This window comes from Podarcis bocagei, assembly GCF_964188305.1.
Source record: "Podarcis bocagei genome assembly, chromosome: 13".
Lineage (NCBI taxonomy): Eukaryota > Metazoa > Chordata > Lepidosauria > Squamata > Lacertidae > Podarcis > Podarcis bocagei.
Window position 1 is genome coordinate 48,039,223 of NC_138138.1, and position 20,968 is coordinate 48,060,190.

The following is a 20,968-nucleotide window of genomic DNA, read 5'->3' on the forward strand; positions in this document are numbered from 1 at the left end:
ACAACTCCCATCAACCTCAGCCATTCCCTGGTCTTTCAGTCCCCTGGTCTTGCACTTGTGTTGGGCTCAGCAATTCAGAATACTCTTCCCAGCTCCTTTCCAGAAACCTCCACCACTGCCCCCAATTATATCCCATACAAATGTAGCAAACATCCATACAACATCTCACTGTGGTGTATAGTTCAGCTTGACAATCTTAGAAACTTCCCTCTCTTCACAATTGGTAGATGTAGCAATTCTTGAGTTTATGTTAAGGTGAAGAACACAGTGAGGAGCTTTGGTGAGAAGGTGACATTTGGATCAGGAACGAGATTGACTGTCCTGCCCAGTAAGTCTGACTTCATTTGTCCAGTTCTTCAAATGTGACGGCAGACAGAATTTATTTTCCATTTCTTTCCTCCCTGTGCCCCTCTTCTTTGGGCCAGGATACCATCAAAGGTAGCACAATTTCCTACTCTTTCATTTATTTTTATGGCATTGTTGTCACAGGTCACATCCACACCACAAATTATATAGATCCTTATACCACTTTAACAGTTATGGTTTCCCCTGAAGAAACGCGGGGAAAGTTTGTTAGTTTGTTAAAGGTTGCTGACCACAAAGACCAAGAGTTTCAAGCATCCTTAAAAAACGATAGTTCCCAGGATTCTCCATGTCTGGCATAATGGTGCTTTAAACGTATGTCAGGGATGCGACCATGGGAAGAACCCCTTCTTGGGTTTTCTCCCTCAGGCACCCAAATATCTTGAACCACCAAAGTTGAAACTTGAAGCTGTTAGCAAATGGAAATGGATAAATCTCTCCATTTTTATTTCTTTCTCTTTCTTCCAATCTTAAATCCTGTCCTCCACATTTCTAAACCAGTTTGATTCCTCCTGGAAATTCATCAGCATTTAAGTGCAAATTTCTCCTTACACAGTTTATACGTATTTTTGTCTAATAAACACATTTTTGCCAATCGTATTTTCCCTAATATTTATATTTTCCCTAATATAATGCATTTTGTGTGTTGTTTTCATTACTATATGCAGCTTTATGCAAACTTAGCCTAGCATATGCATTTTTGCATATATTACTTGACAGGAGAACTGCAATGCAAAATTTGGAGAGAAGTGTGAATTTTGAAGGATGGAAGCGTATTACTTTACATATTGCTTTAGAAAGTGCAAATCATGTAAACACACCTTTAAATGTGAATTGCATTGAATTTATCCCTTATCCCTGAATATAAGAAGGGCTGGGAAGTTATAGATCTCTTTGTATTTTAGTGCAAAACTACATAATTCACACTTATTGAATTTCCATAAGGCTTTTTTAAAAAAAATCATGAATTGATGCAGACATGTAAAGAGGTGAAGTTAAGATTGGGAAAATTAGAAACTAGTAGAAACTAAAATTGACATCGCATTGTTGGCGTTTCACCCGCTATACACCTCTGTCGCTCCTCCCACTTTTTCTTTGGTCCCACCCACTTTATGCCTCTGGCCTCACCCACCACTGGCCTGGAAAGTTGCCCATCAGGGAATGTGGTCCTCGGGCTGAAAACATGGATAGTTGATATACAGGTGAATGTTTCTGAGAGAGGAGGTAGTCCCTGAGTGTCCTAGACACACCTGCTGGGTTTTTGTTATGGCCTGTATGACTGTGAATAGGGGAGGCTCCAATTACAAAATCACTTTTGGAAAAGGAACGAGATTAATTGTAGAGCCAAGTAAGTCATTTTCAATCTACGAAAAGCATGAGTGTGTATTTTATATGTGCTCAGTATGCCCTCCAGCCAAGAGAAATTTCATTTCAAAAGATGCATTCTGGTTCAGACTGAAAGTTCCATCTAATCCAGGGTTGGAGGACCTGTGGTCATCAAGATATCATTGGACTCCAGCCTCCATCATCCCCAACCAGATGGCTACTGGCCTGGGTGATGGGAGCTGTAGTTCGACAACATCTAAATGGCTGCAGACCCCCCACTCCTGCAAAATGAGACCTCCAAGGATGATAGAGAGCTCCCTGCTTCCACCTGCAAAGGTGCTTTCCCCAGAATGCTCCTTCTGTTTCTGCTTCCTCCATGGAAATTGAGTGTTTCAGTCATGGGACGTGCTAAATGCTAACTTGCCACTTCTGTGGAAATTAGAGAAGGGCTGTAGCTCAGTTGTAGAGCATCTGCTTTGCATGCAGAAGGTCCCTGGTTCAATCCCCAGCACCTCTGGGAAGGATTGGGCAACTTCTGTGCCTGAAAGCCAGGAGAGCCATTGTCAATCAGTGTAGTCAATCAAGTGTTGTATATCTTCTATCATCCCTCATTGTTGGCCATCCTGGTTGGGACTATGGAAACTGGACCCCAGTAATGTTTGTAGAGACACATTCCCCATCTGTGGTGTGGATAATTCTGAGCTAGATGGATCAGTACTGGAATAAGGTAGCTCCTGCATTTCTAAGAGTGTGGGCAATGTGTTCTATAGTCTCTCTGTTGTCTAATTGACACCAGAGCAGTAGATGTCAAGAGTCTTTGAATTGTGATCTGCTCCCTATCAAATCCCACCAGAAATGCTGGCTGTGTGGTGTCTTTTCACTACAGCAAGTGTGAGGAACCTTTGACCCTCCATAGGTTGCTGAACTACAGCTCCCATCTTCTCTGGCCATTGGCCATGCTTGGTGGGGCTGACAGAAGTTGTAATTCGGCAAAATTTGTGGGCCAAAGATTCCCCATGCCTGCACTGCAGCACAGTCAGCCTCCTGGTAGATCTTTTTTGTGACAGAACATGCTGCTTTGGTTTCCAGCAAGAGCAAGACATACCTGCTGGGTTTTTGCTATGGCTAATCTTACTGTGTGAATACCGGGAACTTCAAGTTGGTTTTTGGGAAAGGAACAAGATTAGTGGTGGAGCCAAGTAAGTAATGTAAGCTACTTTCTAGAAGTAGATTATACAGGTAGCCTTGCTGGATCTATTAAGGTTGCAGTTCTAACCATACTTACTGGAGGATACACCCCACTGAATTCAATGGGACTTACTTCTGAATCGTCATGTTTGGGATTGTTCTGTTAGCCAAATATTCTGTTTCTGCCTCCACAGCTTACAGAAATTACTTAAAGGTTCCCTTGTCGTTTGCCCCTAGGAAAAATCATTTTCACTCCTCTTCAGATTGAGTTCCTCCTATGAGTTGGAGTCCCCTTCAGCTCTTGGTTTTGTGTGATTCTTGAGCCTGGGAAGTTTTTGTCAAAGCAGGAAACATTGTGGGGATGGTGGTAGCAGCAGGAAGGTAACCTTTGGAAAGGGGACTAAACTGGTTGTGACACCAAGTAAGTTTTAGCCTTTGATTCATTTCATTTTGGGACTGTGAGTGATCGGGATCACCTTCCCTAACCAAAGACAACCAATTAAACTTGGTCTGATATACAATGCAGGGCTAATCTATAGAGCAGCTTCCTCCAAACTTGAACTCTGCAGGTGCTTTGGACTACAACTCCCATTAACCTCAGCCAGCACAGTCAATGGACAGGGATGATGGGAGTCGTAGTCTACTATTCATCTGGGAGACACCAGGTACCCCATGATCGCTGCCCTATATGATCCCTTAGCACCTTCTCCTCCTAAGTCTGCCCCTGGGTCGCTTTTTGTCAAGGCAGGGAACACTTGTGGCTATATCAGTGGGTCCTGGAAAGTAGCTTTTGGAAGTGGAACCCGACTGGTGGTGACACCTAGTAAGTTTCAGCCCTTAATCCCTTTTGTTTGGGATGGATGGCGATTTGGAATACTATTCCCCGCACAAATGCCACATGCAGAACTTTGACTTATACAATCGTATGCAAGTTGAACTCAGAAATGCAGCGTCAATCCCTAGAGCAGCAGTCTCTAACCATGTGTCCTCCAGGTGTTGTTGGACTACAACTCCCATCAGACCTAGACACAATATCTAAGGGTCAAGGATGATGGGAGTTGTAGTCCAACATCATCTGCAGAGCCACAGGTCTCCCCGCCCCTTGTTCTAGAGGTTTTTGAGTGACATTGAATCACTGTGGGGAAACAATGCAAACAAGTTGTTCTTTGGTAAAGGGACCATCCTGAAAGTGAATCCCAGTAAGTATAATGATTCATATTATTTGTTCATGATATCAAATCCAGAGTGTGGTGTCGGTGAGAGTTACTAATAGTTAAGGGCAGCTGCAGGTGAGTCAGTGATAACAACAACAACAAACCTATGGTTACATGAAACATACTCAGTAAACACACAAGACGTAAGTGCCTGTACTTTTGAATAAATAAGGTATACTATTCATTGTATCAAATTGTAGATTTCAACGGAAGTCTCATAAAGTTCAACGAAAAAAGCAGAAGACCCAGTGGATCAGTACATTCTCTAGTCAGTTCATGCATAAGGTCCATACATGTGTAAGTGTCTATTCCACCTGCCTGTTCATAGAGTCCAATAATCGACATAAAGGGTTGTTACAGTTCCACAGAATCCTTTCACAGATTCAAAGACAAGGATTTCCTGAATATTAGCCTTGTTTCGCCATCCTAGGCTTCAACCACTACTATGCTATAAGATTCACTATCCTGTAATATTGCATATGAGCCTGTTCTACCGATGTGGAACTGTAACAACCCTTTACATGTGGAACTTTATGAGACTTCCGTTGAAATCTACAATTTGATACAATGAATAGTATACCTTATTTATTCAAAAGTACAGCCGGTTACATCTTGTGTGTTAATTGATGAATCAGTGATGGCTGTGAATTTTCTAGAAGCAAAGACTACTGGGGGAAGGAAAGCCTTTTCTGCCTACTGCCCTACCCTGCCATTTTGAACTTACTAGACTTTAACCTTGACCATGAGAATGTAAGAATTGTTTTATTGCAGGGTGGGGAAACTGTGATCCTGCAGATGTTTCTGGGCTGCAGCTCCCACCCCCCACCCCCCACCCCTGACCACGCAACACCCCAAACAGTGTTGATCCATAGATCCATAGATTTCCTAACCTTGTGCCTTTGTGCCAGGTATTGTCGTACTTCAACCACATGAGACCTAGTCGCCATGCCCAAGGGTCAAGGGTGATGGGAGTTGTAGTCCAACACCATCTGGTAAGACATAGGCTCCCTGTCCCTCTTCTAGAGGTTTTTGAGAGACTTTGAATCACTGTGGGAATACAGTGGAGACAAGGTGATCTTTGGCAAAGGGACTAAGCTGAAGGTGAATCCCAGTAAGTATCATGTTGTTGTTTAGTCGTTTAGTCATGTCCGACTCTTTGCGACCCCATGGACCAGAGCATGCCAGGCACTCCTGCCTCACGCAGTTTGGTCAAACTCATGTTAGCAGCTTCGAGAACACTGTCCAACCATCTCATCCTCTGTCGTCCCCTTTTCCTTGTGCCCTCCATCTTTCCCAACATCAGGGTCTTTTTCCAGGGATTCTTCTCTTCTCATGAGGTGGCCAAAGTCTTGGAGCCTCAGGATCTGTCCTTCCAGTGAGCACTCAGGGCTGATTTCCTTCAGAATGGATAGGTTTGATCTTCTTGCAGTCATAGTTCATTTTATTTGTGGATGATTCCCTGTGTGGAACATGTGTGACTATGAGTTAAGGGTATCTGCAGATGACCCAGTGATCCCCATGTTGTTGTTTTAGCAACAAATCCTGATCAGGAAAGGGAAACCTGTTCAGGATAACACACTATTGTGTCATCTGGAATATGCTAGTATTTATTAACACTTACCCTGGCCATGAGAATGTCAGAATTGTTTTATTACAAGGGTGTGGAGCCTGTGTCCCTCCAGAGATTCCTCCCATCCTCTCTGACCATTGGTCATGCTGCCTGAGGCTTATGGGAGTTGGAATCCAACCACATGGGGGGGGGGTGTCACAGGACTTAATTCTGAATCAAGGGGGGTTAATTCCCAAGGGGAAGAGGATAGAAGAAGAATAAATCTCATATAGAGGAATTCCACCATTTCATTCTTGAAAAGAAGCAAGGAAAGCTCTCTCCCTAGAACTCAGCCTTGGAGTTGAACTGCATAGGATCAGAGGAAGATTTAGAGGAGCACAACCAGTTGCGTCACAATGGGCACTGCAGGGGATGCCACAACTATTATTTAGAATGCAGTGCAAGAGTAAGGGGGCACCAAATTTTAGTATCGCACAGGGTGCCACTGAAATTTGAGACCCCAAGGTCCACCACAGATAGGATGGTATCTAACAACCAAAGAGCATTGCAAGTCCATCCCTACACCATTGATGGGGAACCTGTGCCTCCTCCTATATGTTGTTGGGCTCCAACTCCCAGTCAGCATAGTCAGTGGCAAGGGGTCGTGATTGTAGTCTGGCAATATCTGCAGGACACCAGATACCCTTCTTGTCCTAGACTATCCCCATCCTCTGTGTGCTCCTTCTGCCTGGGTATTTTTTGTCAAAAGAGGAAACACTGTGGGTCTTCTAGTAGTAACTGGAAAGTAACCTTTGGAAGTGGGACAAGACTGGTTGTGACACCAAGTAAGTTTCCATGTTTAATTCCTTCCATTTTGCACGTGTAATGGACCAGATTACCTCCACCCTTCCCCAAACAAAGGCAGCCCACCCACCCCCCAACCTAGTCTTCAGGTTGAGCCTAGGGGGGCAACCAGGAACACAGTGCTAGTCCCTAGAGCAGCTTCCTCCAACCTTGACCTCCCCAGGTCCTTATGACTACAACTCCCATCAGCCTCAGCCAACCCAGTTGTAGTCCCAATATAAGTTGGAAGACATCAGCTGCCTCATATCGCCTGTCCTATAATATCTATTAGCACGTTCAACTCTTTGTGTGTTTCTTGTGACTGAACCATATTCGTCAAGGGAGGAAACACTTTGGGTGTTCAGTGGGTCCTTCAAAGTCATCTTTGGAAGTGGGACTACACTGGTGGTGACACCAAGTCAGTTATAGTTCTTAATCTCTTAAATTCTGGGTGTAAGGCAGTTTGGGTTACACCTTTTCATCCAAGGTCAACACCCAAACCTAGTCCTGTATTGCCATAAATAGGTTGAGATTAGGGGGGAGACCAGAAATACTGTGTTGGTTCACACAGCAGCTATGCCTAACTCAGTGGCGTAGCGTGGGGGGTGCCAGGGGTGCCGGCCGCACCAGGCGCAACATCTGGGGGGGCGCGGTCGCTGCCTCTGGAGTCGCCGAAGAGCCTCGGGCGCAGGCTGTAGCGGAGCCGCATGTCTCGCGGAACCGACGAGCTGTGCGCGCGTCCGGGCTGAAGGTGCCCGGCAGGCAGCGGCTCTCAGCCCTCGCTGCGGAGGACGCGCCAGGCAGCCCCTCTTTACAGCCCCGCCTCCGCCGCTGCTGCTGCAGCTGCTGGGCCGTTGAATTTTCCTCGCCTCTCTGCCCCCCTCCTCCTCCGGGCAAGCGGCGTCGTTTGGGCGGCAGCGGGGGGCGCAAATTACTTGCCTCGCCCCGGGTTAGGGGGCGCAAATTACTTGCGTTGCCCCGGATGCTTACAACTCACGCTACGCCGCTGGCCTAACTAACCTTGTGTGCTCCAGAGGTTCCTGGACTACAACTCCCATTAGCCCCAGTCACCAAGTCCCATGGTCATGGGTGATGGGAGTTGTAGTTGAACACCATCTGGAAAGACACATATTCCCTGTCCCTCTTCTAGAGGTTTTTGTGAGACATTGAATCACTGTGGGAATGCAGCTGGAAATAAGGTGATATTTGGAAAAGGAACTATCCTGAAGGTGAACCCCAGTAAGTATCAAGGCTCATTTAATTTGTGTTTGATGTCAAATCCAAGGGGGAAAGTGTGTGTAACCAACAGTCACCATGTGTGACCAACCATGAAAAGGCAAGAATTGCTTTATTTGGCTCTGGAACAGAATCACATAGTATGGGTATCTGACAATCAGAAAGTCCATCCCTATGCCAGAGATGGGGAATTTGCGGTTCTTAAAATGATGTTGGATTCCAGCTCACATCCGCCCCTGTCAGCATGGCTAGTGGCCAGGGGTGATGAAGGTTGCAGTCCAGCCATATCTAGAGGACACCAGGTTCTCCTCCCTGTCCTATGCTACCCTTTCTCATGTCCCGCTCTTTGCTCTGTGTGCTCTTTGTGCATGGACAATTTTTGTCAAGGCAGGAAACACTGTGGGTCTTCCACTGGTTATGGAAAAGTGACCTTTGGAAGTGGAACAAGACTGGTTGTGACACCAAGTAAGTTTCAAGGCTTAATTCCTTCTATGTGCAACAGATCAGAATACCTTCCTCCTTCTCCAAACAAATGCAACCCCCAAAACCTGGTCCGGGGTGAGGGGAGTGACCAGGAACACAATATTAGTTTGTGGAGCAATTTTGTCCAACCTTGCATCCTCCAATATCTTTGGACCATGACTCCCATCCGCATCATCCAGCATCAAGGATGATAGAAGATGTGGTCCAATCTAGGAGACACCAGGTTCACCATCCCTGCTCTATACTATCCCTGAGCACATTGTACACTCCTTGTGTCTGGGCAATTTTTATCAAGGCAGGAAGCACTGTGTGTCTACTACTGGTAACTGGAAAGTAATCTTTGGCAGTGGGACTAGGCTAATCGTGACACCAGGTAAATTTAAACCCTTATTTAGTTTCATTTTGTGAGTGTGACAGATCAGAATACCCCCCTCTTCCTCATCCAAATGCAACCCTCCAAATTTGAAATTGTGTTGCCCAGTGCTATTTTTCTAGGAAAAGAGGTGCTGGGACTCACCATGAACACCTCCCTCATTCTCTTAGAATGGCAATGGCTCACTTGAGAGCTGCTGGAACCTTTGGTGAGTTTCAGCTGGAAAAAAGCCCTGGTCACGTTGAGCTTCACAGAGCAACCAAGAAGGCAGTCTTTAGCAACTTTCTCTAACCTTTTTTTTGCCCTTCGGGGCCTTTTGTAGTCCAACAGCTCAACCCAGCATAGCCAATGGTCAGGGATGATGGGAGTTGCAGATGAAAGCTTTGTGAATTCCCTCAAACCATGAACATACCATTGGAGTCCCATGCCAACTCTCTTGCCTTCGAAACATACATATATTTACATAGTTCCAGCACCACAGATAATGTAGGTATTGGCTACCAGCCAGCATTTAAGCAACCATCCTGTTGCCTACAGCTAGCCCTCAGGATGTTGCAGGGCTCCAAGTCTTACATTGCCATAAATAGGTTGAGATGGGGGGGACGGACCAGAAATACTGTGTCGGTTCACACAGCAGTATGCTAACTAACCTTGTGTGCTCCAGGGGTTCCTGGACTACAACTCCCATTAGCCCCAGTCACCATGTCCCATGGTCATGGGTGATGGGAGTTATAGTCCAACACCATCTGGAAAAACACATGATCCCTGTCCCTCTTCTAGAGGTTTTTGTGAGACATTGAACCACTGTGGGAATGTAGCTGGAAATAAGGTGATATTTGGAAAAGGAACTATCTTGAAGGTGAACCCCAGTAAGTATCAAGGCTCATTTAATTTGTGCTTGATGTCAAATCCAAGGGGGGAAATGTGTGTGACCAACAGTCACCATGTGTGACCAACCATGAAAATGCAAGAATTGTTTTATTTGGCTCTGGAACAGAATCACATAGCATAGGTATCTGACAACCAGAAAATGTTCTAAGTCCATCACTATACCACTCCCATCAGCACCAGCCAGCTGACTCTGTTATTTAGCTTGGGGTGGGGAAGCTGCTAATCTTGTTGGACTTTGAATCCTATCACCCTGACCATTGGAAACGCCAGCTGAAGCAGGTGGGAGTTGGGAATCCAACACCATTAAGAGGGCTGTGGGTTTCTCACCCCTGCTCAGACCTTGAGAGAGTTGTGATTTGCTCAGTGGTGGACTTTGGGGTCTCAAATTTGTCTGCTGTGCTTCAAATTGGTTGGTGTGAGTATGAATAAAAGTCCATTCAATTAAACCTTTGACTTGTAGCTGCTGGGATGGACAAGGTAGGATAGATATTCTAACTAAGCCTTGCCTATCGCTTACATTCTGTTCTCCCCCCTCCCCATTTTTTTTACTACCCCAATGGATTTAACCTTCAATCCCAACTCCATTTACTTAGGGGTAAGCTATTTTCACACACACACACACACACACACACACACACACCGCTGCACCATAATGCATATCAATGAACTCTCAGACAGCCACCATTTTGTAGAGATGTGTCTCACAGTGCTGAAAATGTTGGTTGGAAAAAGATATTTGGAAGTGGGACCAAGCTTGTGATTATTCCTGGTGAGTTGGCATTGCTGTTTACAGTGGCATTTAAAGAAACTGGATTTGTGCGTTTTTATGGGATTCTTTTTCATGATTTGTTGCGTATTGAAATTTTCTGATTATACCAATACATCATCCCTACTCTGTTTATCTTTGTGGGATAATTCTTGATTCTTTATACAACCTAATTGAGAACATTATTTCTTTTTCTTTTTTTAAAAAAAACCAAAACTGGTTTGAAATCACAATTAATTTCAATTTATGATTATGCTATCCAATGATAGAGTAGACCCATTGAAATAAATGGATTTACTCTATGGCTAAGATATTACACTGTATACTTGTATTTACCACTTTATTAGGTGCTTTGCCCTCCAGATATTCCTGAACTGCTGCTCCCATAACACCCAGCAAGCATGGCCAATGGATGATGGGAGTTGTAATTTAGCAGCAGCTGGAGGGACAAAGGTTCCTCACCCCAGCCCACAGGACAAAGAGTTTAGCCACTATTTTGTAAAGGTGCATCTCACAGTGCTTACAACTGCTAGTGGGGTTGGGAAACCCACATTTGGAAGTGGGACCAGACTAGTAGTACTTCCTGGTAAGCAGAGACTTTTTACATTTTTTCATGTTAATTTTCTCATAGTAATCATGGTACACCATTATTTACCCCAGTGAATGTGTTATTTGCCTCAGTAGCATGACATAGTCCAATCTACCCATTGGATGGAGGCATCTAATATCCATGAGTGATGAGCCAATGTCAACCATACTCGGCGATCACAGCCATGGACTTGTGTGATGTAACTGCATTGATTTGAGTGGATCTAGTCTAAGTATGACCCAAAGTTTGTTTGACCTAACTTCCAAATTGATATCTGAGTGCCTTGAAAAGGAGAAGCCGATGGGCAATCGGCTCTATATATGTTGTTATATCTCTGGTGCAAAGGACCAGGATAATGCCTGGGGCCCATAAGAAGGCCGCCATTTTGTAAAGGTACATATCACAGTGCTAACACTTCTGGTGGATTTGGTAAACTTGCATTTGGAAGTGGGACCAAACTATTAGTACTCCCTGGTAAGATGACACTTCTTCTTTTTCACGTATTGTCATGTTTAAGGTATTCATGGTAGATCATTATCTGCCTTGGTATGTTGCTTCCATATATTGCATGACATTATCACAATCATTTTTTACAAATTGGATGGAAGCATCTACTATCAGTGATATTCAATGTTAGTCATAGTTAGAACACACCACTGGAAATCAATGGACTTTTGTAATTGAAGTGCATCGATTTCAATGAGTCTACTCTGAGTATTGTTCAGTTGACTATCACCCAATGTAAATTGGCATTCTCTTCTAGAGAAGGTATACAAGTGCCTTAAAAGAAACAACACCTTTGAGATAAAAAGAACTGGACTTTGGGATGGATAATCGACAGTATATTTGTCTGTTATATCATATCTCTGACTGCTAGGTGCCAGTTCTGTGTCTGGGGGGTTGTTATTTTAAAATAGTGACCTACTGAGGGGAGACTGAGAGGAGATAGGATAGCCATCTTCAAATATCTGAAGGGCTGTCACATGGAGGATGGAGCAAACTTGTTTTCTCCTGCTCTGGAAGATAGGACTCAAACCAATAGTTTCAAGTTGCAGGAAAGGAGATTCTGACTAGTCAGAAAAACCTTCTGACAGTAAGAGCTGTTTGACAGTGGAACAGTCTCCCTCAAGAGGTTGTGGACTCTCCATCCTTGGAAGGTCATCTGTCATGGATGCTTTTTGAAGCTCTTTCCTTCTGAAACATGACTAGATATTCACAACCACCACCGTGTAGCACCAATAGAGCAGGCAACATGATGCATTAAAGTCTTACAAGTCCACCATTTTGTAGAGGTACATGTTATGGTGTTAATAGTGGATGGGGAAAATTCATATTTGGCGGTGGGACCACGCTTGCAATTGTTCCTGGTAAGTTGGCATTTCTGTTGCTGCCGCTGTTTAAGATCACTTGACTGTAATATAAAAAACTTTATATATATATATATATATATATATATATATATATATATATATATATATTCATTTATTTCTTAACATAGTTGGGCAGAAAACTGGATTTTCTGGTCACACTGTGTTCTAAGTGGCTCTTCATTCTTCATCCTTGAGGGATCCAAAGTGAAACCTGGGTTTTCATTATACATGAAGTCACTGTGTATATGGAGGAGCTGGCACCAAATTATTATTTGGAGTGGGGACCAAACTGATTGTTAAACCAAGTAAGTCAAATACAGGAAACATTCTAGTTGGCAGGTGAGCCATTTTGGCTTAAATCTTGGAAATGCGCTAGATACATATTAATGACCACTTACCAGAACAAGATGGATTTTCTTTAGCTTGTATTGACCTTTCACTCTCCAGGGGAAAATGTGCCCAGCATAATATTTTAAGTTTGTGGCAATAATTTATTCCACATATGTGGATTTGATAGCTTAGCATATGTACAAATGTGACCTGCACCCACAAAAAAGTAAAAGCTGTGTACTTATACCTGAATAGTGGTATACAATATTTTTCTTATACGGAGGTTTCCACTATGTAGCAAAAATGGAAACGATCTCATATGAAAACAATCTCAAATAACCTAATCAATCTAGATCATGAACTAACTGCAACTCCCATCATTCCTCACCATTGGCCATACTAGCTAGGGTTGATGCGAGATGGAATCCAGCATCTGGAGGATCACATATTCCCTATCCCTGACCTAGATTCTTTAGGTCATTTGAGAGCTACTTCATATGTGCCATTTAATGCTACATGGGGACAACGGCTGTTAACTCTCTAGGTTATCTTAGGTGGATGGCTGGATCTGCCCCATATCTGGAATATGAGCATAATGTTCCTGACCTAACTTGTAAAAATATAGACTACACAGATTGCTGCTGTGAACATACAGGCTACAATGTATGTAAGTTTTGCAGAAGACAAATTTAGCAGGTAGCACTACCTGTTCCAACATGGTGTAAAGGTGTGTCTCATAGTGTTAACAGTGGTGGATGGAATAAACCCATATTTGGAAGTGGGACAAAACTTGTAATTCTGCCTAGTAAGTGAACTTCTTTATATATTTTTCCTTCTTCGTGTTTTTAAGCAATATTGATATGATAGATCAGGGGTTCCCAAGCTTGAGTCTCCAGCTGTTTCTGGACTACAACTCCCATAATTCCTGACCACTGGTCCTGCTAGCTAGGGATGGTGGGAGTTGTAGTCCAAAAACAGAAGGCAACCCAAGTTTGGAAACTCTGTGATTGATTGATTGATTGATTGATTGATCAATTAATAGAATTGAGAGGAGGACAAAAGTTACCTTTTAGAGAGGTACCTTTTGTCTTGATTCATCCCATAACACAGTCAATTGGGACTTTCTATTTTCAAGTTATGGTTACATTAATTTCCAGAGGAATCTGTTCTTGTAGGCTGTGAGATTTCTATACATTGGTATAGGCCCTCTGGCTGTTGGTCCCATCGCCCCTGACCATTGCCCATGCTGGCTGGGGTTGATGGGAGCTGGAGTCCATCATTATTTGGAGGACCACAGGTTCCCCTTTCCTGGGTTGGATATGTGTCATTCGGTGCTGGGGACTAGCAACAGGAACTGACTAACTCATTCATGTCCTCTTTATCACCTTCCAGAAGGGACCTAACTGGTGTCAGTTTGCAATCATAATGTTGAGGTAAATGCACAATTAGTCCTATGTCTATTCTGAGGAGGACAATACTATTTAGTCTAAAGATGGCAAGATTGAAAGTCTGGATTCAGCCCTCATACATTTCAGTTGTAGAGCAAACAAGTTTTTTCTTTTATAGAAATGGTCTATAGTTTTTCTGACTAAAACACGACTACATTTTCATATTTCCCTCCATGCAATAATAACCAAATGGGCAACTTGACTGATACATGTCAAATCTCACAGAGCCACCATTTTGTAGAGACGTGTCTTACAGTGTTAACAATGTTGGTTGGTCTCAAATATTTGGAAGTGGGACCAAACTTCTTGTTATACCGGGTAAGTTAGCATTTCTGCCTATACTGGCATTATGGGAAACTTGGGTGTTCATTTTATGTACTTTTGTGGGGAATTTCTTGATTTGTTCTATAAAGCTCAGTCCTCTTTTTAGGGAGCCAGTATTTACTGTGAGTGTAACCTGGCTAGATATAACCTCTCTGAGACTAATAAGGAGTGGATAGCATAATGTCTTTCTTGTCACTTGTAGTTGACCACTGTTGGGAGGAAGAATGCTAGCAGACCATTTCTGCCATATAAGATTGCAATGTTTATGGTCCTGTGTTATTTACCACAACTACCATCATCAACACCACTCAATTCTCACATTAGGAAACTATTCAAATGATAGTCACAGACAGTAGAAATTCACGTCTTTGCATTTATTTAAAGACGTGTATTTATAAGAAGACCGGTGACCTATGCACGTAATACAATTACAGTGGTACTTCGGGTTACATACGCTTCAGGTTACATACGCTTCAGGTTACAGACTCAGCTAACCCAGAAATAGTACCTCGGGTTAAGAACTTTGCTTCAGGATGAGAACAGAAATTGTGCTCCGGCGGCGCAGTGGCAGCAGGAGGCCCCATTAGCTAAAATGGTGCTTCAGGTTAAGAAAAGTTTCAGGTTAAGAATGGACCTCCGGAATGAATTAAGTACTTAACCTGAGGTACCACTGTATACTTGGGAGAGAGACAAGGTTGTCAGTGGGACATGGTGAGCAAATAACATTATTTGCTTATTTTGGCCAAGATCCCAAAGGCTACTCTATGCACTCCCAAAGGCTTTGGGTTCACCCTTTTGGATTTCCGTTTTCTCTTATTCATCTTAGAACAGTAGGCCTTATCACAAAGAAGTTGTGAAACTGTTCTGAAAAGTAGTTTTTGTTGGGTGGGAAGTAAGGAGTGTGGATGAAAACAAGCAAAAAACCCCATATCCAAACCACTCATTGGTCTGTTCTTTGGATCTCAGACTATTGATGCTTTTTTAGACTGCTTAGAGCATCAGGTAGTATAAAATTAAACCAGGTTAGTGTGACACAAGGAGACATGTACTGATCCATCCAACCATGTATTCCGTAGATTTGTTGATTTTTACTTTACCCAGGAGTCTCAAACCTCTTGTAGATCAAAATATTTACAAGACACTCAAAAGTGGACTTTTCATTCTGAAATATTACTTTTTTTTAGTGGGAAAAGTCCCCACATGGTTCTAATAGCATGCCATCCAACAGGCTGAACCATGGCACACGTCAGCTTCCACAGAACCACCATTTTGTATAGACGTGTCTCACAGTGATAATACTGCTGGATTTAAATTCACATTGGGAGGTGGGACCAGACTTGTAGTTACCCCTGGTAAGTTGACACTTCTGTTTGTGCTGGTTTTGAGGGAAGATGGAGAATGGTGTAAAAATGTCTGTTATTTTCCTCCCCGCCCTCCATGCACACAATTTTAATGCATTCTATAGTTCTGCCATCTCTTGGGTGGGAAGTTGTGATGTCATTTTCCAACCACACAGGTTCCAAAATGTTTTCTAAGCATTGGTCAGGTCCATTCATTCTGGTCCAGTCCACCATCTATTTATTAGAATTTTCAACTACCCCAAAGCTCTGATTGGCTTGCAGCGAGTAAACTCTAATGTCCCCTTACTACTGGATTTGGTACCTCTTAGTTCCTTTGAACACTGAGTATAGTTAGCACTGTATGGGTTTTGTCTACCACCTTGAGAGAGCATTCACACACTCATGCAGAAGAAGGCTCTTGATGGCTACTAGCCACAATGGCTATATTCTGGCTCCACAACTGGAAGCACCGGCTGGAAAATACCATTTTCTGGAAACTACAGGAGGTTGGAGCTTGGATCCTCCTGCTTGTGGGTTTCCTACAGGTATCTAATTGGCTAAGAGGAAGTTGAACTAGATGGGTCACTGAACTGATCCAACGGGCTCTTCTTATGTTTTTTTAGACTTTCTCAAAATGCTTCAAACGTTCAGAGAAGCCCACCAAAATCCATAGGCAGCTCAAAGATAAGCAAACAGGATTAATTTAAAACACTGCATATGTATATATTTATTTATGGAGCATTGGCAGTAGATTACGATAACTGTGTTAATAATACATGGCTATAATAGATGGTGATGAATGACAACAGCAACATTGATGATGATTACATTGGTGGTGTCGACTGAGATTCAAAGAGCTAATGTAGCTACCCCAAGCCGTTGTCAGCAATGTACCTTGCCCACCTGCCCTGTTGAACCACAGAGAGATTGGGTGCACATGCAGCCCAACAGAGTTTCACCCAACACAGTTCAGCCAACTCATATTCGGACTGTTCCAGCCACCCATTGAGCCAAACCCTGGGGGGCAGGACAGGGAAAGAAGAACATGAGTTACTGTATTTACAATGCTGTCAGAGTACACTCATTGAAACGAATGGACATGACTAACTTAGATCCATTAATTTCAGTGTACCTATTTTGGCAATAAATTAGTTGGATACATCCTTATGCTCTTATGACTTCACCCCTAAACATAAAGGTGGGAGGGGTTGGAGGTCCATGTTAGTCTCTGAAAATCTTTAAATGAAGCGAGGTACCAGACTTTGTACGATGAAAGACAAGCTGTGAAGCTTTGTGTACTCGGCAAATATGATGTCCAACACTGAACAGTGATTCTGGATATTGACTACTGTTTTGTAGAATTCTTCGTCAGTGTGGTGGGAGGATATAGAATTGCTTCAAAAACTGAAAATAAAATTTGATTTTCAGTTTATGAAGCAATTCTATATCCTTTTTGCTGAATACACAAAGCTTCACAGCTTGTCTGTCATCGTACAAAGTCTGGTACCTCGCTTCATTTAAAGATTTTCAGAGACTTTGAGACTAAAGATTTCATTTTGTACTGTTATGGTTTGAAGGAATTCTATAAAGATTGTCTGTTGCGTATGTACATGGTCATCGTGTTGCCTAGACGTTGCTGAAATCCTGGAAAGGCGTAGCAAGTTAGCATCAGCCTTACTGAGCTACCTGGGCCATTGGCCTACATTGGTTTGAGGTAGCTTCCTGTGCTCCCATGACGTTCCCTATTATATCATGACGTGTTTTTGTCATACCCTAACCCACTGGGTGACTTATGGAGGAACTGCTAACAAATTGTTGTTTGGAGGTGGGACTCAACTGAGTGTTAAACCAAGTAAGTCAAATATTGGAAACATTCAAATGGGGATGGAGCCATGGCTTAGTGGTAGAGCATCTCCTTTGCATCCAGAACGTACCTGGTTCAATCCCCTTCATCTCCAGGTAGGGTTGGGAAAGACTCTGGCCTGAAATCCTGAATAACCTGTTCCCAGTCAGTGCAAACAATACTGAGCTTGATGGACCAAAGATCTGACTCAGACTTGTCCAGGAAAATACCTTTTTAAACATCTATTTACACCAATACATATTAGATAAAAATAGGTCAGTTAAAACAGAAACATATTTTGGTTTATATAACATCACAGTGAAATAATCTAATGTGTACAGTATGTACATTACAGAATGTACAGTAATTGTTGTTAAAGCTTTTCTAGAATATCCTGAATCTAGGAATCTGCTGCCCTAAATGGAAACTATTGTCTTGATCCCAAACACCTTTTGTGGAACTTCCATTCATTTCAGTAGGAGTTATTTTCATATAAAGTTTTTGGGATTAGGTTGCAAATTTAATGTTAGCGTGCTGAATTGATTTTAGAATGAATTGATTTTAGAATGTATTTCAATTAATTGATTGTGATTTTATGTGTTTGGGATGTGTTACATTTACTGTTGTTAGCTGCTCCGAGCCCCGCTTCGTCTGGGGAGGGCGGGATATAAATAAAAATTTATTATTATTATTATTAAGGTAGATTTCTGCGAGTGTGTCAGGGTGTATGTATGTGTGTGTGTGAGAGAGAGAGAGAGAGGGAGAGAAATAATATGCTCTGGAATATATTTGGATCCAGTTATTCTTCATTGCACAAGAGGCATATGCAGAATTAAGTATATTTGAATGAGAAGGGGGAATCGTAGAGTTGGAAGGAACCAAAATGGTCATCAAGTTCAACCTCCTGAAATGCAGGAACCACAATGATGGGATGTCTGGGTGTAAAGCAGTATATAAATTCAATAAATAAATAAAATGGCTTATGCAAAAATTCCAACCATGCCCCAGCGTCCTCATGGAATTCTGGACCTTGCCTGTTCAGTACCATCCAATTCACCATTACGCATATTTTAAGCTTTATTGTAGTTATTGGTGGGATTAGTCGTCGCTCGTCAGCTGCTGACCCTGGAGTTGCTCTATAGCAAGGTTGGGGAACCTGCGGATATGCCTTCATCTACTCACTGAGCTGTAGAGAAGAGCTGTGGGTTGCTTCTCAGGTTGTGCCGTCATCCTCATAGCGAAACAACAGCCCACAGCGAGGTGTGAACTTTGTGGGCGCTTCTGGGAAATGGTTCCTGAGAGCTGGAGGAGTGTGCTCTCGGTTGCACTGAGCAAGAGCTCAGCGGAGCAGACAGGGTCCTTCAGTGCAAACTTTTTGCCAGTTGCTCACTGCAGAACAATGCAAAACAAGCATCAGCTCACTTGGGGTTGTAGCTAATGGTAATTCTACTCAGAGCAAGCTGTTGCAACATACATTCCAACATATGCTTGTTGAGAAGAATGGCTAACACCGAAGCATTAATTTCTCTGTTTACTCTGGACTTGCATTCATTCCATAAATTTATAGTGCTATGATACTATTATTCCTGCATTGCGAGGCTGGTGGGCTAGTTGGTCTTTGGGGCTCCTTCCAACTCTATGATTCATGATTCATCTTAAACAGTCATGGCTTCCCCCCACGCACCCAAAGGATTCTGGGAGCTGTAGTTTGTTGAAGGTGCTGAGAGGTCTTAGCAGACCCTCTATTCCCCTCACAGCTACAGTGAGTTGTTTAACAGTCAGTCCATTTTTACAGGGAATGCTGGGTATTGTAGCTCTGCAAGGTGATCAGGGGATTCCTAGCAACTCTCTACACCTTTACCAAACTACAGCTCCCAGAATCCTTTGGGGGAAGCCATGACGGTTTAAAGTGGCATCACTATAAGTGCATGGTGTGAATGTCGCCTAAGACTTAGTTGGATACAAACCTTTCTTCGGTTCGTTTATTCCAGAATCTCTCCAGAATCTTTATTCCAGAATCTCCAGCTCCCATAAGCCCACCACAGCCAGCATGGCCAATGCTCAGGGATGATGGGAGTCGGAGTCTGGCAATATCTGGAGGGGCAGAGATTCTCTGCTACTGATTTATTCTGATATTTTCTTTGACAATTATTGTTGAGTGGTGCATTTTTATATTGTTTTCCATGAGTTTTCATTCTGAGATGCCTTGAATGCCTTTTTCTTGAAGGACCGGTGAAAGAGAGAGGGGAGATCATATGTAATCGGAGTCAGATTTTTGCAGAATGGATGGATAATTTAATCCTGCCTCTCACCCACCCCTCTGCCCATTATTAGTATGGCATTGACTTTCACGACATATGTCAATTTCAGCTGCAGTTTCTAACTTCTGGTTATCCTTTGCTTCCCCCCATTCAGAGCTTGAGCCATCTGAGCCTTCCGTCTACAAACTACAGTCACCCAAGGAAGGAGACAGAGACATTTCTGCCTGCCTTATCACCGACTTTTCCCCCGCACCCATCAGAGTGGGGGCTGATGGAATTGATGAACACGAGGTCAATGGCTCAGTCGTCGTAGTGAAAGAAAGTGGCAAGGAAACACCCAGCTACGGCGAAGTGATCTGGGGCAAAGCCAAAGAGGCTGATGGTTGTTATGCTGAGCAAAATAACAATAGATTTCCATCGGAGTCAGCAGGTAAAACTGTGTAAATGTTTGCAAGCCAATTGGACGATGATCTGAAAATCTATATATTCTGCCTGGTCTTCAAAAAGTCTCAAGGCAGCTTACCATCCAAAACGCTAAAAAGCAATGAGGAGACAACAGTGCCCACTGAAGCCACAACCGCTGGCGTCTGTGCTAAGACCCCATAACCACAACCCAAAATAGCCATCAAAACAAAGGTCACATAAAGAAACATTCTTTAAAGCACATTATTTCAACTCAGAATAATTCTGCAGTTTCTCAAGCGTGCTGGATACTGTAGCTTAGTGAGGGGTGATCTGCAGTGTCCCAGGATTATTTTGGGGGAAAGAATTGATTGATTATTTGTGCTTTAACTGTCCACAAAGGCGAACCGGCCAAAACTGAACAGTGGTGTGAAAGCATTTTTAGAAAAGGTAGTTTTCTTCTTAAAGGTACCCCTGCCCGTACGGGCCAGTCGTGTCCGACTCTAGGGTTGTGCACACATCTCACTTAAGAGGCCGGGGGCCAGCGCTGTCCGGAGACACTTCCGGGTCACGTGGCCAGCGTGACGAAGCTGCTCTGGCGAGCCGGCACCAGCGCAGCGCACAGAAACGCCGTTTACCTTCCCGCTATAAAGCGGTACCTATTTATCTACTTGCACTTAAGGGTGCTTTCAAACTGCTAGGTGGGCAGGAGCTGGGGCTGAACGATGGGAGCTCACCCCGCCGTGGGGATTCGAACCGCTGACCATGCGATCGGCAAGCCCTAGGCGCTGAGGATTTACCCACAGCGCCACCCGCACCCCAGTTTTCT

At 43.4% G+C, this 20,968-nt stretch overlaps 1 gene segment (V, D, J or C); it reads left to right on the plus strand.

Annotated features, from left to right (window-relative positions):
• LOC308572124 (T cell receptor alpha chain MC.7.G5-like) overlaps positions 1-20,968 on the plus strand; it is a 123,966-nt gene that overhangs the window by 99,601 nt on the left and 3,397 nt on the right. The window contains exons 3-4 of the C gene segment in view: positions 3,648-3,700; positions 19,892-20,167.